Source organism: Mesoplodon mirus, assembly GCF_964341445.2.
Source record: "Mesoplodon mirus genome assembly, chromosome: 4".
NCBI classification, from domain to species: domain Eukaryota; kingdom Metazoa; phylum Chordata; class Mammalia; order Artiodactyla; family Ziphiidae; genus Mesoplodon; species Mesoplodon mirus.
The window spans coordinates 180,963,685-180,986,401 of NC_138979.1; the positions used below are offsets into that span (position 1 = coordinate 180,963,685).

Below are 22,717 nucleotides of genomic sequence, written 5' to 3' on the forward strand. Positions count from 1 at the left end.
TGGGGTCCACTCAAAGAAAATCATACAAAAATATCTTACCTTGGCAAATTAAAAAAAACCCCAAAGCTATTAACAGAAGGCTTTGGAAGAGACCTGTGCTTAAGCTTCATTACTGTAGTTTCATTGTAAATCTCCCTCTGCCTATGGCTTTGGTGATTTTGACCTAGAACAGAATCCCAGCACTCAATAAGCTTACAGTCTCATGGGTAGTGGAGGCGTAGACAACTGATTAGAATTACAAAGCAAACTGTGACATAAGAGAATTACAGATGGAATACCACAGAAGGTTAGGTAGGCATTGACATAGGCTTTGACAGACAGGTAGGATTTAGACTCATGGCTGTGAATGGACAGAATAATATTAATACTCTACGATTTATTGGGCATCTACTACATACAAAGCACTGTCTCTACGTACAAAGCACTCACTTAATCACGACAGAAACAGGAAAACGAGACTCACAGAGGTTAAGTCATTTAGGTCACAAAGCTACAGAGTGGAAGAGCTAGGATCTGATCGCGAGCTGTTTGCTTCCAGAGCCAGGCCACAGCATACTGAACCAAGCTGCTGTGGAATGAGCATCAGGGTGTGGACCAGAAGGTGGGAAAACGCAAGCGCCTGTAGGCAGAGGAGACACTCGGCCAAAAGGGAACGTAGGACTTCTTTTACATCCAACTCTTTGTCAACACACTTATTTAATAAATAAAGCTACTGCGAGCACTGGCAACATTTATTTCAGTTCCTACAGCATTGCCGGGTACAGCATCTGACCAGAAGGACGGACTCCGAGGCTGTAGACCACATTTCCCAGAAGTCCATGGGGCAGAGGGACCGGGATCTCGCTTTGCCAGTAAAAGACTCCATTTCCCAGCATGCAGTGGGAGGGCCGGCCCGCGGCTCCAGGCGTTTCTGGGGAGGTGGCGTGGGCTAGCGCGGGCTCCGCCCCGCCCCGCGCGTTCCCGCTCGCCCCGCCTCTCACGTTCGCCTGAGCCAATGGGAAGGCCGCATACTGCGGGGTGTGAAGGGGCCGGAGCCGCTGAAGAGTTGCGAGTCGGCGAAAGCGGCGGGAAGTTCGTATTGAGCGGAAGGCGACGGGTCTGCAGCTAGGGGTAGGGTGGCCACGCGCCGAGCGGGCGCCGCGGAGGGGGAGGCCGGGGACTGGGACGGTGCGGGGCGGCCGGGTGGCCGTGACCTTGGGCGGCGCAGTGGTCTGCGGACGGCGCGCAGCTGGCGTCCTCTCCCGCCGGGGCTCCCTCAGGCCCCGCTGCGGCCCTGGGCTGCCTGCACCGGCCAGGCCGGTTCCCCAGGCTCAGTTGCCGGTTCTGGACGGCATGTAGGTTGGTCATACTTGCACCGCATCCTGGTTGCTCGGGCTGGGTCTGGGAGATGACCTTTGTAGGCCAGCCTAGACCGCCGGGCTCCCTCCGCTGTCTTGGAGCTCACCCTCTTCAGAGGAAACTGAATGGGAGCAAATATGACATTTTGCAGATGCTGAAAAGCTCCCTTAAAATGAGGACAGGCGACTGTGGGCCAGAGTGGTGGGGGTGAGGGAGGGCATCTCAGGAGAGGTGACGTTGGTCTTGAGATCCGAGTTGGGGGAAGGGGCCTGCTCCCCGGAGGATAGCGTTCCAGGCCTTTCTAACCTGTCAGTGTCCGGCTGAGGCCGGGTGAGAGCTTGCACTTAGCCGCAGGGTTCAAGGCGGTGGAGCTCCGTGGGGAGTTATACGAGGGATTTTCCCATCCTCTGACAGTTGTCCTTTGTTGTCTCTCCGTAGCTGCAGGGTGGCACCCTTTGCTGATGCAGCTGTATTCAAGGGCAGCAAATAGTTTTTCCTTCTGTCGAAATAATTTTTGGCTCCGGTCTTAAAACTCATAGGTGATTTATTTAAATCCGACGAACAGCAGCAGCGTCGCTGGGTTGAGAGAGAGAGGAAGGGGAAGCAGACACTAGGTTCCTACTGAGGCCACTCATTTTTCTAACTTGTTTTCTATCAAGTCACCCATTTTTCCCCCCGTTGCTTTGTATTGGCTCTTCCTTTCCCTCCCCCCGTCTCGCCTTCTTAGAACAACTTGGAAATACCAGTTTTGCTATTGGGAGGGTGGCGGTTTCAGGGAACTGTCAAAGAGTCTCATTAATTATTATTTTTTCTTTTCTTTTTTTTAAACTGCAGTTGCCCATCTGTGGAGTCTGAAATTTGCAAGAGTTTAAAAAAAATGTAGGGCAGCATTTGTTTTTAAGAGTTCAGAATAAAGGCCCCTTATTTTCCATGACATGTGATACTTTTGGGGAGAATTTAATCTACAGTTTTAAAGTAGTTTCAGAGGAGGGGGGCAGGGGTTCTTTATATAATCATCTTATTCACATTATGTTTGTGCTATTCAAAATGGCCTGTAGCAATTGGAATTATGTTTCTGGGTAGGTAAGGTGATGTTGATCAGCTACCTGTGGAAGGGGATGCAACTTAAGTTGTCACTTAACACTAGCTTATGCCGAAGCCGTCACAGGTGCTATATTCTGTGTGCATCTCAACATTGCTTATCAGATTCTGAGTTAATATGGTAACACAACTTGAATCCAATGACAGTAAACTTGTGTTAAGCGTTACTGTCCGTTTAGTACTAGTATCTAGTGCAAATATCAGGTTTAGAGTGTAATGGCTTCTTAATGTTCAGCGCTGCAAAAAACGCGAGAGGATATTTGTTAAACAAATGAGAAAATGGAGGAATGTGTCAAGCACAGAACCTGGCATATAGTAAGTTAGTTAGTGCCCAGGAAATGGTTATATGGAAAGCTTATGCTAAGTTTTATTCCAGGATGCAAGTGTATATTTTAAAAATAACAGTAGTGCATTCAAAATGTTGACAGACCCTAAAATTAAATTTCTTAAATAAGCCAGCTTTTTTTTTTAATTTGAGAACTAATGTGAAATAATAATAAATACATAAGTGAAGGTCCCAGATGTCTAGGAAAGAAAAACAAGATTTTTATTTTGACAGCTATATGGTTTTTTCCCCCTTAAAACCATCCCTAAGAAGATATAATGTGCTATGAATAGAATTTTGATTTAAAAAATGAAACTTTGAAAGCATTTTTGATTTGATAAATAAAACTTACTGGAAATGAGGCAGAGCTTAAAAATTTACCTTATATCAAATGAAGAAGGATGACTCCTGAATTTATGCAAGTGTGCAAATGTTGATATCTCCATGTATCAGGCACTGAACCTAATGGAAAGTAAATGCTGCCTCTGTGTGTGAGTGAGGCTTTCGTGGAAATTGGTCTTGATGGGTTTTAAGAATGATGGGTAACTGAATAGGCCTGGAGAATATTTTTCAGACTGGTAGGACATTTTACATGTTTGCCAAGGTTATTTTTCAGAGTGAGCAGAGGTGGACTCATTTATTCACCAGATGTCATGTGGCTACTGTATGTCAGGAACTGTGCCGGGTGCAGAGTCTGTTCTTGCTACTGTAGTGTTTGGTCGAAGCAAGTGTTCTTTTAAATTAATAGAGGTCATTCTTTTTGACTTCGGTTGTCTAGCCACCACCACACAAGGAGTCAAATGTGTATGGCACATTTGGAAAACTAGACTCTTAGTGATAAACTGTAGAAAATATGGAATTTTTAATAAGGGTGTAGTGTTAATTTAGAAAGGTGATAGAATCCTGACAAAGCATTTAGCTCTGTGGTGTAACCAAGATGTGTTTATGCTCTAGGGCATGTTTGGGCCTTTTGACCCGAATTCCTGTGAATATGTTCGTACTTGCCATGATAAAGATGTCAAGAGGGCTGTGCCCTTTAATATCTTGTCCCCTTAGCTTCTGAATGATATTTAAGTACCTAACATTCTGAGGTGGTTGTTTGGAAATAATTTCATGCACTTGCCCAATTATTCCTGCTCCATCTCTCCCAATGTCCTCTTAAATCTTTACACTCAAACTCAAGCACACTCTGCTCTTCTTTTCTGGATGACATATGGACCACACTTGATGAAAGAAAAGCTCTCTAGAGAGTCTGGAGAGGTATGAAGTCTGCCCTTCCCCCCCATAATTAGAATTTGATTTTTAATATTCACCAGTAAATACTAATGACAAGAAACTACTTCTAGTAACATTGGTGAGTAAATTTATTAAGAATTTTAGGGACTTCCCTGGTGGTCCAGTGATTAAGACTCCATGCTTCCAATGCAGGGAGCACAGGTTCGATCCCTGGTCAGGGAAGTTCTGCATGCTGTGCGGTGAGGCCAAAAAAAAAAGGGAATTTTATTAGCCACAACATTTTTGTCAGCTTGGTTTGAATTGTATTATTTATTTAGTCTTAGTGTAGGTACATGGATTTTGATGATTCTTTGCAATAACTCCTCTCTCTCCAAGGGACAGAAACCGGTACTCTCAGATTTGAAAATTATATAGATGCTGTCCACACTGGCCAATATTTAGGATGAGTATTAAATATATACACATACTAAAATGTTTATCAATAAGCCACATATATTAAGTGGGAAGATACACTAGATGGAAGTCATGTAATTAAGTTGCAAGGTTATTAATTTGAGATTTGGCAATGTTCTATCATATTGTAAGGACACATTTGTCTTAATGGAGCTCAATATCCAGAATTACATAGTTGGTCCTGAAAGGGACTGAATGAGAACTGGAAAGTCAGTGGGCACAATGGCAGCACCATCCCACCCTTTTCACGGCTTTATAGTTTCTTTTTGTGCATTTATTTTGTTTTCTCTGCAGACTGGCAGACTTATTGCTGTTTACATTTGGGATAGATATGTCTGCTTCAGATCTAGCTCCTTGTTTCAGGAATCCCAGAGAGACTCCATTATCTATCTAATTGTCAATTATATCCAAAATTAAAAAAAAAAGTCATGAAGTTAGGAATCTTATAGCTAAGATAACTACAGCTTTATTTCAGATTAATTGCTTTCCTCAAATTGTCTTACCAAGTAACAGCTGAACAAACTGCCATTGTTGATACTGTATATAAATGGATTGTGATCACATTGTGTGTTAGAAAGTGCTGTTAAGCCTTTAGTCTTCATAGACTGCGTCAGGAACATAGAGAAACAAACTTTGCTGTTTCTATTGGCAATGTTGCTTTTGTTCCACTTCTTACTGCAGCTTATTATATGATACAGCAACAGAGCTATCAACATACAGATTATATCTAATTATACATTCTTCATTAGCGGTAATAAAGAAGAAGTCTTTTTTTGGGAATCAGGAAAAAAGTTTTAAAAATTCATTTAAAAAATACTAAGGTCAGATTATAACATTTAAGAGGCTTAATCTTACTTGTTTTACAGGCTTTTAGAAGGCATTGTAGAAATTGTGACTTTCACATTTTCATCACCTCATGTGTTGCTGCACATGTAAAATGGTACAGCCACTCTGGGAATTCGTTTGGCAGTTTCTTAAAAAGTTAAATATACTCCAAACACATGACCCAGCAATTGCACCCTGGGCATTTATCCTCGGAAAATAGAAACTTATGTTCATACAAAGACCTGTATATGAATGTTCCTAGCGGCTTTGTTTATAATAGCCAAAACTCAGAGACAACCCAGCGCATCCTTCGGTGGGTAAATGGTCAAATAAAATGTGGTATAGCCATATAATGGAACACCACTCATAACAAAAAGGAACAAACTATTGACACAAGCAACAATTTGGATAGAGCTTAAGGGCATAGTACTGAGTGAAAAAAGCCAACCTGAAAAGGTTGTGTGATTAGAATTCCATTATATAGTATTCTCAAAATGATAAAATTATAGAAATGGAGAAGAGATCAGTTTTGCTAAGGTGAGGGCTGGGGGTATGGTGTGACTATAGAGGGGGAGCATGAGGGAGTTTCTTTGGGGTGATTGAACAGTTGTATGTCCTGTTTATTGTGACGGTTATAAGAATCTTTATAGGTGATGAAATGTCACAGGACCATACACGTGTGTGTATGTGCACTCACACACACACACACACACACAATGTAAAAACTGAAATTTGAGTAAGTACTTTTATTACTAACAGTCTATCAATGTCAGTTTCCTAGTTTTGATCAATTGTATTATGCTCATCCTTTGTATGGCTTTGCCACATAATATTCATCCATTGAAGGTCGTGGTTTGTCTAGTTTTTGGCTATTACAAATAAAGCTGCTATGAGCACTCATGTACCGGTTTTAGTATGAATATAAGTTTTCGTTTTTCTAGGATAAATACTCCAGTGCAACTGTTGGGTTGTAGAGGTAAGTGTGTGTTTAAACTGTTAAGAAACTGCAAACTTTCCCAGAGGTGTACCATTTTACAGTCTTACCATCACTACATGAGAGATCAGTTTCTCCACATCTTTACCAGCATTTGGTGTTAGCAGTATTTTTTTTTTTTTTTTTTTTTTTTTTTTGCGGTACGCGGGCCTCTCACTGTTGTGGCCTCTCCCGTTGCGGAGCACATGCTCCGGACGCACAGGCTCAGCGGCCATGGCTCACGGGCCCAGCCGCTCCGCGGCATGTGGGTTCTTCCCAGACCGGGGCACGAACCCATGTCCCCTGCATTGGCAGGCGGACTCTCAACCACTGCACCACCAGGGAAGCCCAGCAGTATTTTTTATGTCAGCCATTTTAATAGGTGTGTATTGGTATTTCATAATGGCTTTAATTTGCATTTTCCTAATGGCTAATGATGTTGAACATCTTTACATGTGCTTATTTGCCATTTGAAGGGTTTCAGAAAAAGCCTCCCCCAAATGTGCTGTTATGGCATGCAGATTATCTTAAGCCAAAGACAGTGGAGACCCAAAAGACTCAAGAGCTTTTTACCTCCACCTCAGCTGCCAAATGAATTTAGTTAGGGAGCCTGGCTCAGAGAGAGCTATTACCAGAGATAACTTTTATCTGAAAGCCCTATCTGTTTGGCATCTAATAACAAAACATCTGATCTTATTGTCTGAATTACCTTCCTCCCCTTTGAAGTCCCAGGCCCCTGTCCCCTTCCTTAGCTCAGGATGGTATATTAGCCTCAACTGCCCAACTTACCCTTGGTCCCATATTTTTATGGAGGTGTAATTAAATTTGTTTTTCTCCTGCTAATCTGTCATATATCAATTTAATTAATATACCAGCCAAAAGAACCTAGAAGAGTAGTGGGAAATTTTTTTTCACTCCCACACATTCATATCTCATTTGGTGATTTGTCTGTTCAAATCTTTTGCCCATTTTCTAATTTGTTTTCTTATTGTTGAGTTTAGAGTATCCTTTATATATTCTGAATACAAGTCCTTTGCCAGATATGTGATTTGTATATATATTCTCTCAGTCTGTGGCTTGTTTTTTCATTCTCTTACAGTGTCTTCTGCAGCACAAAAGTTTTTAATTTTGATGAAGTTCAACTTGCCAATGTATGGATCGTTTTTGGTGTCATGCATGTCTCAGAACTCTTCACCAAACCCTAGGTCAAGTAGATGTTCCAAGTTTTCTTCTGTTTTACAATTTTATGTCTTACATTTTGATCAATGAATCCATTTTGGGTTAATTTTTGTAGAGGGTTTGACGTTTAGGTCTTGGTTCTTTTTTTTTTTTTTCTTTTGTCTGTGGATGTCCAACTGTTCCAAACCATTTGTTGCAAAGACTACCCTTTCTCCACTGAATCATTTTTTTTAACCTTTATCAAAAATCAGCTGGCTGTATACTGTAAACTGCATACAAAATGAAGATAGGAGGAAATGAGTAAGCAAGTAAGGATGAAAATTAATACAGATTTATGAAGGTGTATGAAGGTATGAAGACTCATGCCTTAAGTCTTGAAAAAAATTTATGTATAGATTTGAGAGGAAGTGGGAAAACATTTTAGAGAATAGCATGAGCAAAGTTACGTCCTAGAGAAAATAAGTAAGAACTGGCTGTTCTGGGGAGTCATGGGAGTGAAGGGGAGGATAGTTGGTTCGTGAGTCTAGAAAACCGCTGGCCAGTTTCATTGGCCACTAGAATGTACTGTGGGTTCTTGAGCAGGAAAAATCATAGGGGAGAGAGATGGTCTTCAAGAGAAGTTGTTTTAGGGGCACGTATAGCAGTGCAGTAATAGGTTGGTAGGAAGAACAGGTTCTATCCAGGACCCTGAACTTGACTTCGTACTTTGTGTTACAGACGTCTACCACTAAGCCAAAACAGTGGTGTCACTTTAGAACAATAAGTCCTTTGTATTTCCTAGAAGAATAATGGTAGATTTCAGACTTTTGCTGCTGTTCTCAGTGATGGATACTGGGAACTCTGCTGGACTTTCAAACTCCGTCATTTTAATGCTTCTTTTAGTAAATTGTGCATGTTGGCTCATTGTTGGTGTGGGTGACATTTCTTATCAGGCCTAAAAAGGGTCCAAGGGGTGAGCAACTGAAATGATAAAAACGTAAAGAGTTGATAAATTGGTCCAGTGAGGAAAAGTTAATGGAATCACTTTTATTTATCATGGCTAAGAGGAGACTTAGGGGTTATTTAATCAGTATGTCCTGATACTTGTATATGAAGAACCACATGGAGAATGATGATGACCAGCTGTTCTTCAAAATCACCGAGGACTGAGCAAGGACACACAGCTCAAATGGTAGCATTAGAGTTTTAGTCTGAGGGAAGAATTTCCAAGCAGTAAGAATGTTAGATACTTCATGCCGGTGATCCAAAGGATCTTTAGAGATAGAATAGGAACCTAGGTGTAGTTTAGGGACATTTTGCTTATAGTCAGGGGGATGTGATACGTGACAGCTCCCGAGTCCTAATTTATTAATTTGTGACCCAAAATACTCAGTTTCTGTTTTCTTAACATCCACTTCCCATTCTTGATTTCTTTCCCCGAAGAAATTATATTTCTTTTTCTGTTCACCTTTGGGAATCTCATTTGGTTTCTGCCTTCTTTTGTGCATTTAAATGATTATCTTGGATGTGGATTAGACTTCTGTCATTTAAAAAACAGCCACTTAACAAATAGAACTTATTTAATGTCAAACTACTAAATATCCATGCATTTCTACTTTTTAATTTAGAACATGGAAAGCCATATCATTCCATTTTTATAAAACATCAATGATGACTTGTTGAGCAAAGGATTTTACTGCATAAGAGATTACCATGACGTGTATTAATGAAAGATAGGCAATGTGAAAAGCTTTAGTGCAATCACTTGTTTGCCTTCAAAGCACTTTTTCTGTTTGATTTAATTTCCTTAGTCTGACTCTTTTCCATAAGTCTAGATCTTTTTTCCACTGAAATGTTCAGATTGACCAAGACTGTTTTACTCGTGATTGCAACCCTTCAGTATTAAAGCAGAGTTTTTTGTTTTTGGGTTTTTTTCCCCTGCAGAAGAGCAAGCTCTTACAGTGCTATGCAAGCTGCCCATTTAAAACTATCATTGCTTGGCACCTATGCCCTAGTGACAGTTTGACCAACATGTGAGCAGGCACACTGCCATCCTGACAGATGGGCTTGCGTAGAGGCAGCCAAGAAACCATGTATCTGCATCTAGTGTATTTGTTAAGGGCAGGATTCCCAGTCGGGGATGTTCAAACGTCTGTCCATCCTGAGCTTTCACGCCTATGGATAAAGGGATGTCATCATTAATCTCAGCTTCTGACTGAGATTCCATGGGTATATAAGAGCTTCTTGGCTCTTATAAAAGTAGGCAGTTGGGGACAGTCAGTATAATTGATCTCTCCTTCATCAGTGGACTACTTCAAATTATCCTTTCCTCTTTCTCCCAGCCAACTAGGTTTGCAGTGAGTACAAACCTGTTCAGACATTGTCCTGATACTTCTAGAATATGTGCTGTTTCATTTGTTTTCTAGAGTACGAAAGCTTTGAAGTCATTAGTATTTATGGTTGGGACAGGGATGCACATAATTGGAGTCAGGTAGATCTGAGTTCAAAGATTGACAGCTGTATGATATCAGGGCAACCTAATTTTATCATGAAATAGTAGCTATGTCATAGGTGGTTTTGAGAATGACCTGTGAAATACGTACAATGAATCACTTGGTATCATGTCTGGTCCACTGTACGTGTTCAGTAAGTGTTTATCATCATCACCATTATCATCATCACCGTAACATGCCTGAGGGTATTTTTCTCTGGAGAGTTATCGAAACAGAAAATCTTTATTCCACTCATTTCCCACCATTCTTGAAAGTCATGTATTGGATATCATCACATTGTCTGGTCTATAATGGAATGCCTCCGATGACAGGGAGCTCACTACTTCTAGAACAGGGTTTTTCAACCATGTGACTGGTGACATTTTAGATGGGTTGTTCTTTGTTGTAGGGGATTGTTCTCTGAATTGTTGGGTGTTTAGCATCCCTAGCCAGGGAGGCAAAATTGTCCCTGTTTTTCATAAAGTTTTGACTGTTAGTAAGTTCTTTCTTAGATTGAGTGGAAGTCTACTTTCTTATTTCTCCCACCCAGTTCTGTCTTTTGGAGACATGTAGGACAAGCTGAATTCCTATTCCACGTAATGGTTTTTCAAATACTCAAAGACCGTCATTTAGTCTCCTCAGTCTTTTTGAGTTGAAACACCTCCATCTAGTTCATTAACTGTTCCTTACAAGGCATGATTTCATGTCACTTTACCACATTGGTGACTTTCCTTTGATTAATCCCCTGTTTAAACTGTACTGCTTAAAATTGAATGCAGTACTCCAGGCAGGGCTTGATTAGTAAAAACTTGAGTTGCATCTCTTGTTTTAGATACAACACTTTTCTTCTATTAGCCTAGGAAAAAATATTGCCTTTCTTCTACATACTACATTTTTATTATCAGCTATATCCTTTTGATAATCACATCATAGTTGAACCTAGAGTTGAATTAAACCCCTAGATCTGTTTAAGCCGTGTCTTCTTCATTCTGTTTTTACGCCTTCGTTTTGGTGCTCAAGCATGAGAACTTACATTTATCCTGTTAAACTTTTCTTTTTTAATTTAGCTAACTGCAATCCCAATTCTCGGTCAACTCTGAAGTTTCTAGTTCAAAAGAACAAGTAGGTGATGATGGTGCTGTCAACTGAAATTGAAAATACAGGAGAAAGGTGTGTGTGTTTGTGCGTGTGCACGTCTGTGAAAGGGGAATTGGGGACGGAAGCCTGAGGAATCCCAATATTAAGAGGCAGCTGGACACAAAGGAGGCAACAAAGGAGACCAAGAAGGGGTGGGCAGAAAGGTAGGATAGAAATGAGAAGAGTATCTTGGAAGCCAGAGTGACTGTGTATTGAGTACTGGGGTAGGTACTTGAATACAAAATGAATAGGACATTGTCTCTGCTTTCTGCTTCTGTTTTTATTTGCCCCATGGTTTAACTGTTCAGTGAATGGCATTACCTAGTCAATTATGCCTGAAAACTTAGAGTCATTCTTTATTTTGCCTTCATACCCTTAACTGTTAGGTTACCAAGTTCTACTGATTCAAAAAAAATACATAGTGGGAAGAGTGCATAAATCTTAGCTAGCTCAATAATTGTTTTTCTTTTTTTTTTAACGTAGTGAACACACTATAATTACCACCAAGATCAAGACATTTGCTATTCTAGCACTCCAGAAGTCTCTGTTGTGTCCCTTTCTAGTAATTATTCCCACTCTGGTAACCACTCTTCTGACTTCTATAACTATAGCTTAGTTTTGCCTGGTTTTGAATTTATATGTACATGGAATTATATTATGTACTCCTTTTAACCAGGCTGCTTTTATTCAACATTGTATCTGAGATTCATCCATGTTGTTGCATATAGTATGTTGTGTGTTTATTTTTTAATAGCTCGGTAGTTCTGGTTATCTATTATTGCATAATACATTAGTTTTGGTTATTGATTACTACATAACACAGCACTCCAAACTTAGTTGGGGTTAAACAACAACCATATTAATTTTTTATTTTTTATAAATTTATTTATTTATTTTTGGTTGCATTGGCTCTTCATTGCTGCACGAGCTTCTCATTGTGGCGGCTTCTCTTGTTGTGGAGCATGGACTCTAGGTGCGCAAGCTTCAGTAGTTGCGGCACGTGGGCTCAGTAGTTGTGGCTCACGGGCTCTAGAGCACAGGCTCAGTAGTTGTGGCGCATGGGCTTAGTTGCTCCACGGCATGTGGGATCTTCTCGGACCAGGGCTCAAACCCGTGTCCCCTGCATTGGCAGGCGGACTCTTAACCACTGCGCCACCAGAGAAATCCTCATCTGGGATTGTTGATCAGAGCACCTAATTTGTTTTGTTTTGTTTTTTTTTTTTGAAAGTGGCTATTTTATTTTTCCAGTGGTATATCTAAAACAGTTTGAATAGAGTCAGAAACTTCTACTTGAAACTTGCTTTGCTTCTTTGCAACTTTTGAGTCCATGGTGGACTGTTTGGATAGTGTTCAGATTTTGCTGCTGAAAAGGCTGTAGTGGGGTTGATGATCATATATAATGGTCAATGTTTGTTTCCAGAAGCAGAGATTCCTTTGAGAGGGAGAGGAGGTTTGGGAAATATCCAGTGAGCACAGTCTCTCTGGTATTGGATAAAATCACAACAATTTGGAGATGAGCTCCTGCATCCACATTCTGGGCCCTTGTAATAAGAAACCAAGCTTAAATTGGACATTGCATGTGTAGGGGCTTAGGTTGGTGTTATATTTATTTTCTTCAGTGCATATTCTTCCTCTTCTGTTTTGGGACTAAGTTTTATCACCTTATCACTAGTATAGTGGTTGCTATAAAGGTGGCTGTGCCCTGGTTGCAGATTCTCCACGAGGCTTTGGCTTTTCAAACACGTTGGCTGGGTTCCCAGAGAAAGCTTCCCGAGAGTGACTTATCCTCGGAAGTCACATAACATCACTTCCACTATACTGTTTTGGTTGAAATAGACACAAGCCTGCCTGGATTCAAGGGGAGAGAACTTAGACCTCACATCTTTATGGAAGGTGTGTCAAAAAATTTGTGACCATTTTTAAAAACTACCACAAATTATAGACCACAATTGATCCATTCTGTTGTAGATGGATATTTGAATAGTTTCTCCTTTGGAGCAGTTGATGAATAATGCTGCTGTAAACATTCTTGTTCATATCTCTTGCTTCATATATATATTCATTTTAGTTGAGTGTAGATCTAAGAGTAGAGTTGCTAGTCATAGTGCATATGTATCTTTAGCTTTAATAGGTAGTTACTCCCAAACAGTTGTCCAAAATGATTGTACCAATTCATATTCCTACCAGCAAACTGAGAGTTCCCATTGCTCTGCAACTTCACTTCCGCTTGGTACTGTCATTTAAACATTAAAAAAAATTATTTTAACCATTCTGTGGTTGTGTTGATTTCATTGTGGTTTAATCAGCATTTCCCTGATAACTAGTGACTTGAGCACCTTTTCATATGCTATTAGCCATTTAGGTATCCTGTGTTGTAAAGTGCCTGTTTCAAGGCTTTTACCCATTTTTAACAAATTGGGTTGTCTTTTTTCTTATTGAAATGTTGGAGTTTTGTAGATTCTGGGTATGAATGCTTTGTTGAAAATATGAATTGTAAAAATCTCTTTCCATCTATGCCTTGCTATTTCACGATTGTGTCTTGTTGATGAACTGAAATTCTAAATTTTAATCAATTTCAGTTTATCCATCTTTTCCTTTATGGCTAGTGTTTTCTGAGTCTTGTTTAAAAAGTTTTTGCTACTCTGTGGTCATGAAGATATTTTCTTATGTTATCTTCAAGACGTTTTATCATCTTACCTTTCACATTTAGGTCTTAGTTTTCAGGAGTTGATTTTTGTGTGTCGTGAGGTAAGGGTCAAGGTTCCCTTTTTCCCCATATGCTTATCTATACGAGTAGTAGCAGGTAGCATTGGGTCAGGTGAACACCAGCCTGTGAGTTAGGGTTCCTGTATTCTCAGCCTTAATCTACCTTTGATGCACCTTTTGAACTTGGGCATGTTATTAAACCCTTGTGGCCTCAGCTCCACCTGCAAAATGAAGGATTTGAATGAAATGTTTTCTGATTTTCATCCTGGCTCTAGTTCGTTAGATTATTCTCCCTAGCTTACAGTTTCATTTAGGCCTATCAGAATATTCTTGGAACTCGTTTCTGTTATCTGATGTGTTCTTGATATCTCCCAGTTTTATGTTATCACCAGTTACGATGAGTATGCCATCTAGATTGTCATCTAAGCTACTGATGAAAGAGTTTTCTTGATCACGGTGGTAAGTCCTCTCCCCCGCACATGTTCTTCTGATCTTGTTGTTATTCTCTGTCCCTTGCCAGGAGCTCATCATTCTGTTTTAGTAAGCCGTGGCTCAGGACACCAATTCCATGTTTGAATGTCATATACATATACTATTCATTTCGCTTGTCCTTTCCTTCAGTTTCCTACTTGAACTTCTGAGAATCACAGATAACAATGCAGAGTTTCAGGAATCAGCAGAAGTCATTCACGATCACATGAGTTCTAGTCTCAGTGAATTCTCTCTCTCATGTTGCATGTGTGCTCTGGAAGGTGGCGTATCCTCCAGATAGCTGCATACTGTACCTGTGCTCTTCAGTGGAGTAGTCAGTGAGCCACACTGGTAACATAACTAAGTGTACCCTTTGCTGGTGCCTCTGTGTTCTGAGTAGCCTGCGTTGGGGTGATTTCTACCCTTCTTTCAGAAGGTATAGTTTCTTTACACAGAATGTCATAACTCCAGGATAGCTATCGTTCCTTCCTTTGTCATTGATAGCACATTTCCCCTCTCATTAATCTTTTTTTAAAAAATAAGCTTCATTGAGATACAGTTCAGTTATCATACAATTCACTCATTTAAAAGGTATTGTTCAGTGTTTGTATATTCACAGGACTGTAACCATAATCTAATTTTAGAGTATTTTCATCAACCCTAAGAGAATTCCCCTACAAAGTAGCAGTCACTCTCCATTTTCTGCCATCACCCACTGCCCCCTGGCCCCCAGAGCCCTAAGAAACTACTTATCTGCTTTTGTCTCTATAAATTTACCTATTCTCGAAATTTTACATAATTGGAGTCATACAATATGTGGTCTTTTGTGACTAGCTTCTTTCACTTAGTATGTTTTTAAGGTTCATCCATGTTGTAGCATGAATCAGTGCTTCGTTTCTTTTTATTGCTGAATAAAATCCCAGCGTATGGGTATGTCACATTTTATTTATCCATTCATCCATCGAAGGACATTTGAGTTGTTTCCACTTTTGGACTATTATGAGTAATGCTGCTATCTGTGAACATTTATGCACAAGTTTTTGTGTGGACATATGTTTTCATTTCTCTTGAGTATATACGTACCAATGGAATTGCTGGGTCATGTGGTAACTCTGTGTTTAACTTTTTTTTAGGAACTGCCAAACTGTTTTCCAAAGTGACTGCACCATTTTACATTTTCAGTAGCAGTGAAGATCTCTCCAAATCTTCACCAGTACTTGTGATTTTCTGTCTTTTTTTTATACCCATGGTAGCGTGTATGAAGTGGTACCTCTTTGCGGTTTTGATCTTTATTTCTCTTAATGACCAGTGAGGTCGAGCGTATTTTTGTGTGCTTATTGGCCAGTTGTTTATCTGTTTTGAGAAGTATCTGTTCAGATCCTTTGTCCGTTTTTAAATTGGGTTGCCTTTTTATTATTGAGTTCATTAACCTTTTAATGTTCACTTTGATTTATTTTCAACTAGAAACATGTTTTTCCTTCCTTTTTTTTTTTTTTTTCTGTTTTGTTCAGGGACCATTCATTCTTTCTATAATGAGCAGGAGGGTTGAGAGTGCTCTCAAGCCCTTTTGCATTTTCTTGGCAACAGCCTCCATTGGCAAAATACGTAACTGTGGAATACCTTAGACGGGAAAATGTACATCTGCTCGTTATTGGAATAGATCCTTTTGTAGTCTCATAATGGTACTATTTTTATACATTATTTTTCTTCACTATTTTTTCATATATTCTACAGTAGTTTATCACATCAAGGTTTTTCAACTGAATTTTTGTCAACATTTTGTATTAGTAAAACAACAACTGAAAACTTTTCTGAAGAGCTTTACATCAGTTATTTATTTCATTATTTTGTCCTTTTGATCATTGGAAGTCATCCTTCTTTTTATTTAATAGTTAGGCTGTGTATTTATAGTAACGTTGAATATGTTTCTGTTTTGTCTTTTATACTCTTTATGACATTTACATTATTAGTCATTAAAGCATATATTTTACCACTTTAAGACGTTTCACTTTGCAAATGATTCTGCAGTATGCACACTCTCAATACTTTGAAGTTAATTAGCAAAAAAGGCATTTTTGCAAAAATTACACTTGCCCTACATATTTTTTGAATCTTGGCCCTGTTAAGTTGCCTGTCCATGGTTGTGAGGCAAGGAAAATATCCAGCACTATTGGGGTCGAGTAAGAGGGACACGGTGGTCAACTTGAAGGGCTTCATTGTCTAGTGCAAAAGAAAAAGAAGAGCAGCCCTGGCACTCAGAAGCTGGCCTGGTGTCCCCGCTAGGCTACGCTGTTCTCTATTTAAACATAAACAATCTCACAGAATGCCTCAGAGTTTCTCTGAGAGCACGGAAAAATGAGACAGAGAACAAACAAAAGCAAGGCTGCTGCACCCACACAATACTTGGCCAGAATGAGTGACCGCAGCTTCTTCACCAGTTACTACTTTATCTTGGGTCTAGTCTCCCCTCAGATAAGATTTATTGAGATACCCAACATAGAATTACCCCAGTCTCTAACCGCATTCAAAAGAAACTAGAGAGATCCCTGCTTCCCTAGCCCTCCCCCAAATCACCCAACCAAAGCCCAAATCCTATCATAGATTCTTTACAACATTCTCTTATGAGATGCCCCACTGTTCCTGTGGTGTGTGTTCTCCCAATTTATTTAACTACAGGTTTGTTCCTGGTGGTCTATTGCTGAAAGGCAGACACCAGAGATAGGACACTTTGAGCAACTGCAATAACAAAAAATATAGGAGGAAAGTTTATGTGACAATTTTAATTAATCAGCAAAATTCAAAGTGTGGGAAGTTTTACAGGACAAATGACAAGGGGAAGGGAAAAACATTAAAGAGAGAGGTGGCACTTGTCCGTTAAAGAGATTCAAAGACACATCAGCCAGTTACAGTGACTAAAAAATTAACTCTAAGACTTAAAAAAAAAAAAAAAGTTGGGGAGATTTGAACACTTATTAGGTGATATTAAGGAATTGTTAATTTTATTAGGTGTGACAATGATATATGGTGAGTGTATTTTTAAAAAGTCCCTGTTAGAAAAATTTACATATGAAATTATATGATGTTTGAGGTGAGCTTTAAACAGATCTTGGTAGGGTCTAGTGGATTGTTTATACAGAGGAAACAAACTGGCGATGTGTACATGGTAGTTCATTATATCACATCTCTGCTTTGTATGCATTTGAAAATTCCTCTAATAAGGGGTTTTTTTTTTAGGTCATTTGTATTTCTTTTTCCATGAATTTGCCTCTCTGTGTCACTTTCCCATTTTTCTGTTGGGCTTCTGTCTTTTTTTCTTATAATTTAAAGGATTCTTTAATATGTACTGAGAAAATTAGCCTTTTGTCATAGGTCTTGTAGGTATTTTTTATTTGTCTTTTGAATTTGTTTATGGTATTTTTTAACCTGTGGAGAATTTTTGTCAAATTTATCAGTTTTCTTTAGGCCTTATGTATTTTATTTTGTGTGTTGCTTAGAAAACCCTTCTTGTTTCTGAGATTCTGCAAAGTTCTTTTGTTTTCATGCAGAATTTTTTAATGTCTGTAGTACTCTTCTGATTTACTTTGATTATTTGGTCATCCTAATTTCCTTTAGAGTATTTAGAAATAGTCTTCCTTTGAGCCCTGCTGCAAGAATATATAAGGAAAGATGTTGTTCAGTAGCTATCTCGCAGAGATTTAATACTGAACACCCGGAGAATTAACCACGAGCAACGTTTGGTAGTTAATTTTGCAACCCGCCCCCCCCCCCCCAGAATAGGAGAACTAATGGGAAATGTGTCATTTACAAGATTGTCAAAGTGTGCTAAATGTTATAAAAAATATTAGCAATATAGTTCAAAATTTCTAATTTTAGAAGAGCTCCTGTGATTGCTTTACATAAAGAAGTGTTCTGGGACTTCCCTGGTGGTGCAGTCGTTAAGAATCCACCTGCCAGTGCAGGGAACACGGGTTCGAGCCCTGGTCCGGGAAGATCCCACATGCTGGGGAGCAACTTAAGCCTGTGCGCCACAACTACTGAGCCTGCAGGCCACAACTATTGAGCCCGCGCACCTAGAGCCCATGCTCCGCAATAAGAGAAGCCACCACAATGAGAAGCCTGTGCACTGCAATGAAGAGTAGCCTCCACTCACCGCAACTAGAGAAAGCCCGCACAGCAGCAACAAAGACCCAGCGCAGCCAAAAATAAATAATAAATAAATTTAATTAAAAAAAAAAAAACGTTCCTTTCAGCTCTTTTTGTAGGGCTTATGGGTCAAGGAGCCAGGCACCCACCTCCCTTTGAGGTCGGCATCTTCAAGCTTGTTCTTGTCTTAGATTTGATGCCTTTGCCTGGACAGAGCAGGAAGTTTTCTAAATATTACTGTAGTGTCTTCTTCATGGTTGGTTCGTGGAGACCTTTTAGGACTCCATGGATGGATCTTGTAATCACTGCATCAAAAGTCAGAAGAAGTGCACAGCAAAAACTTCATGAAATTGTTCCTTTTTGGGGGGAAGTGGTGGCAGTGAGGTATCTTGGGATCGTGTTTGAAATTGTACCATACTACGTGTTCTCAGTTAAAAATTAATTCTGCAGTTAGTCTTCCTCTTTTAGAACTTTTGGAAATCATTTAAAGGAAATAAAAGTTGAAGAAGTACATTTGATACTGTATTTTAAACATTTTATTCACTGTACCAAAACTTTTTGTAATCTAACGTTAATCATTTTTTTAATACAAGTTTAAAAAATCTGACTAGGAAGAAATTTTTCTCCTGTGAAGATATCTACTTTATTTTTCCAAGTTAGAAGTTCGAGTCTTCACCTAGTTCTTTCCAGCTTAAGTGGGAAAACATGACTAGTGTGACAATTGCTTCTAAAGATTGTATCACAGTTTGAGTTTAGCTTAACGTTTTTCAGAAATAAATCTATGAATTGATGGGATCATTATCTCTGGAGGTTCACTTCTAAATTCTCATTGTGTTACATTTGACTCTTACTTTGTTACTGTTACTAAGGGTACCATACAGCTGTGAATGTTTTTCATACTTTTATTGATATGCCTCGTTCTCTGAGTGAAACCAGGGGACTGATTGGGTGTCTCTAACAACTCAGAGTTAACCTTCCTGTGTCTCAGTTGTTTGTGTTAAATGGTATTGGTAGTAACTCTACTTTTATTCCTGTGGTCATCCTTATGGTTCTGTCTCAACTGTAGGATTTGTGGACAAAAGTAAATATATGAAGAAGACCCTGTGTATTGTTGCAAAGTGGCTATATAAACTCAAGATTCTGTGTTTTATTTTTCATATGATTTCTTAGCACTAATCCAATGCATTAATCAACTTCTGATTAACTGGCTCATTTGTAAGAGGACTGTCCTTACATGTATTGCTTTCAAATTGTTCACAATGTAATTTAGAAAAAGAGGTGATGAAGTTCTTTATTGACTGATTATCTCCTATTTGATTTTATTCTTTGACTTACTGTAGATTGGCAGGAAGCCATTTACACCAAAATATGTAATTCTTTTTTAAAAATTTATTTATTTAATTTGTTTTTGGCTGCGTTGGGTCTTTGTTGCTGCGCGCAGGCTTTTCTCTAGTTGCGGCGAGCGGGAGCTGCTGTTCATTGTGGTGCGTGGGCTTCTCATTGCAGTGGCTTCTCTTGTTGCAGAGCACGGGCTCTAGGCACGCGGGCTTCAGTAGTTGTAGTACGTGGGCTCAGTAGTTGTGGCTCGCGGGCTCTAGAGCGCAGGCTCAGTAGTTGCGGCGCACGGACTTAGTTGCTCCGCGGCAAGTGGGATCTTCCCGGACCAGGGCTCGAACCCATGTCCCCTGCATTGGCAGGTGGATTCTTAACCACTGTGCCACCAGGGAAGCCCTGTAATTACTTCTTAATTTCAAATAAGTTTGAAATACGGATAAATGTTTTTGGCCTGGGATATGATGGGATGGGAAAAGGGTGTTTTTTGGGGGGGCTCCTTCTGAACCGTTCATTCACTATTTTATATTTTTTACCCAACTTCTAAAATCCTCTAATACAATAGAGTTGTATGTAATAGAGCCCTTACATTGAAAATGAATGACTTAATGAAGAAAGGAAGATGTACCAGAATACAGTTGGCCTCAATATCTGTGGGTTCTGCATCCACAGGTTCAGTCAACTGTGAATTCAGCTAACTGCAGATCAGAAATACTTGAGGGCTTCCCTGGTGGTGCAGTGGTTGAGAGTCCGCCTGCTGATGCAGGGGACACGGGTTCATACCCCGGTCCGGGAAGATCCCACATGCCACGGAATGGCTGGGCCCATGAGCCACGGCTGCTGAGCCTGCGTATCCAGAGCCTGTGCTCCGCAACGGGAGAGGCCACAACAGTGAGAGGCCCGTGTACCGCAAAAAAAAAAAAAAAACTTGAGAAAAAATTTCCAGAAAATACCAAAAAGCAAAACTTGTATTTGCCACGTGGACAATTATTTACATAGCATTTACATTGTGTTAGGTATTGTAAGTAATCTAGATAGGATTTAAAGTATATGGAAGGATGTGTGTAGAATATATGCAAATACTGTGCCATTTTATATAAGGGACTTGAGTGGATTTTGATATTCAAGGGGGTCTAGGAACCAGTCCCCTGAGGATACTGAGGGTTGACTATATCTAGACCAGTGGTCCAGTCTGTGCATCACAACCCGCCCTGTGCAGGATTAAAATAGAAGATGCTGGGGCTCTTGTGGAGTAGGGCCTTTACTGTTTCAGAGTTCCACTGGTAACCATGATGTATAGCCAGGATTGAGAATTACTGCCTCTGACAATGGGTAGTTATGTAATCGAGTTTATACTTTTGCTCTGAACTTCCAGGCACTCACTGAAAAAGGGGAAACAGGAGTTTCATAGCTCTTAATATCTTAAAAACTTGCATCACTGGAAAAGGCACTTTTTTCCCACCCTGAAACTAATAGAGTTGATGTGTACAACTGCTCACTGTCTTTAATAAATAGTTTTATCAAAGGATTCAGAAACATTCTTTACCTGGAGGGCTTTTTATTGATCCTTGTTTGAAGCTGATGGTATAATATTAAATCATTAACTGTGTGATGGTGTTTTTGCATGAAGCTAAGTGCAGCTTCTTGAAGCCAAAGGTTGCATTTTATTTGTGTTTATATTTCCAGTCCCTAGCACAGTTTCCAGCACATATTCTGGAGGTGTTTTATAAATGCCTTTGTAATAAATGAGTTCAAATGTTTAATTTCCTGGTGAACTAAATTGCCATAAAGATAGAACTTAGAAAATCTAGAATATGAGATGATTAGCATGTTTCCTAGACCATCTGCCACTAATATTGTTTGTTTCTACTTGGCACTATAGACTTGTTTTTCTGGGGGTGGGTAGCTTGTGTAAAGTTAAAAAACGTTTAAAAAACCTCTTATGTTCTTCTGTACCCGTCTCTTTAGCAGCTTAAAATCAGTTCAGTTTGTAAAAAATTGACATCCTTACTATTCAGTAAGGATGAATGCAGTCAGCAGTTATTCCAGTAGCAACACCATTGTAGTAACTGGTAGGTGTTTCTGCCTTGCCCCTTCCAGTCTGTTTGACGCATCAACCAGAGTGACCCTTTGAAAACCGAAGTCAGAGCATGCCACTTCTCTGCTCCAAACCTTCCCATGATTTCCCATCTGACTTAGATTCAAAGTCAGTGTCCTTACAGGGGCCTGCATGTTGGACGTGATGGCCACACCTTGCCCTTTTATGTCTCTGACACCAGCTAGTGTTCTCCCTGGGCTCATTCTCTGCCAGATGCACCAGCCACCTTGCTGCTGCTAGAACAGGCTGGGCATGTCCTGGCCTTAGGCCTTTGCACTCGCTGCTCCCTCAGTGTGGGGAGCTCTTCCTCTAGATCACTGCATGGCTGACTTCACTCACTTTATTTACAGGTCTTTGCTTAAATGTCACTTTCTTGTGAGGCTTTACCAGATCATCTTTTCGGTTTCATCTCTGCCCCCCCACCCATGTCCCTGCTTTGTTATTTTTTTCCTTTAGCACCTATTACCATTGGACGTAGCTCATGTTTTAATTTTGAAAAAAAATATGTCTCTCCTAAACAAAATATTAGCTCAACGAGGGCAGAGATTTTTGTCTGATTTGTTCACTACTTTATTTCCATCTTCTAGACAATTCCTGGCACAGAGTATGTGCTCAATAAATACTTGTTGAGTAAATGAATTAATGAAGCAGACACTGTGAATTGTAATAATATAGAATTCTGTGGGTTTGAGTATTATTTTTATTTTAAATTTAAAAGGAGGCATAGAATAGTAAAAGTTTTATATTTCTTGTCAAAAAGTTGCAACCATCTACTCTAGTAGCACTACCAAGTAACTTAGTTTAAGTTAAAGGAAGAATAGGGCCTAGCCCTATCCTGTACTTTTGAGAAATGGAAGTTGATCCATTATAAAAACCATTCCTACCTTGAGGTGACTTTAGTGACAGTGGCACTTAAGATTTTGGTAATC

General features: G+C 39.7%; 1 protein-coding gene across 6 annotated transcripts in view; it reads left to right on the forward strand.

The window, feature by feature from the left end:
• Positions 1-1,023: 1,023 nt before the first annotated feature.
• The window catches only part of VRK1 (VRK serine/threonine kinase 1), a 95,347-nt gene continuing 73,653 nt past the window's right edge, over positions 1,024-22,717 (forward strand). For 5 of the 6 annotated variants that reach the window (XM_082619727.1, XM_082619723.1, XM_082619722.1 and 2 more), the window contains exon 1: positions 1,024-1,110. The gene's annotated coding sequence lies outside the window, so the exon portion shown is untranslated. Of the gene's footprint in view, positions 1,111-1,202; positions 1,335-22,717 lie in introns of those variants that run through there. The other variant, XM_082619724.1, reaches the window with a different exon arrangement.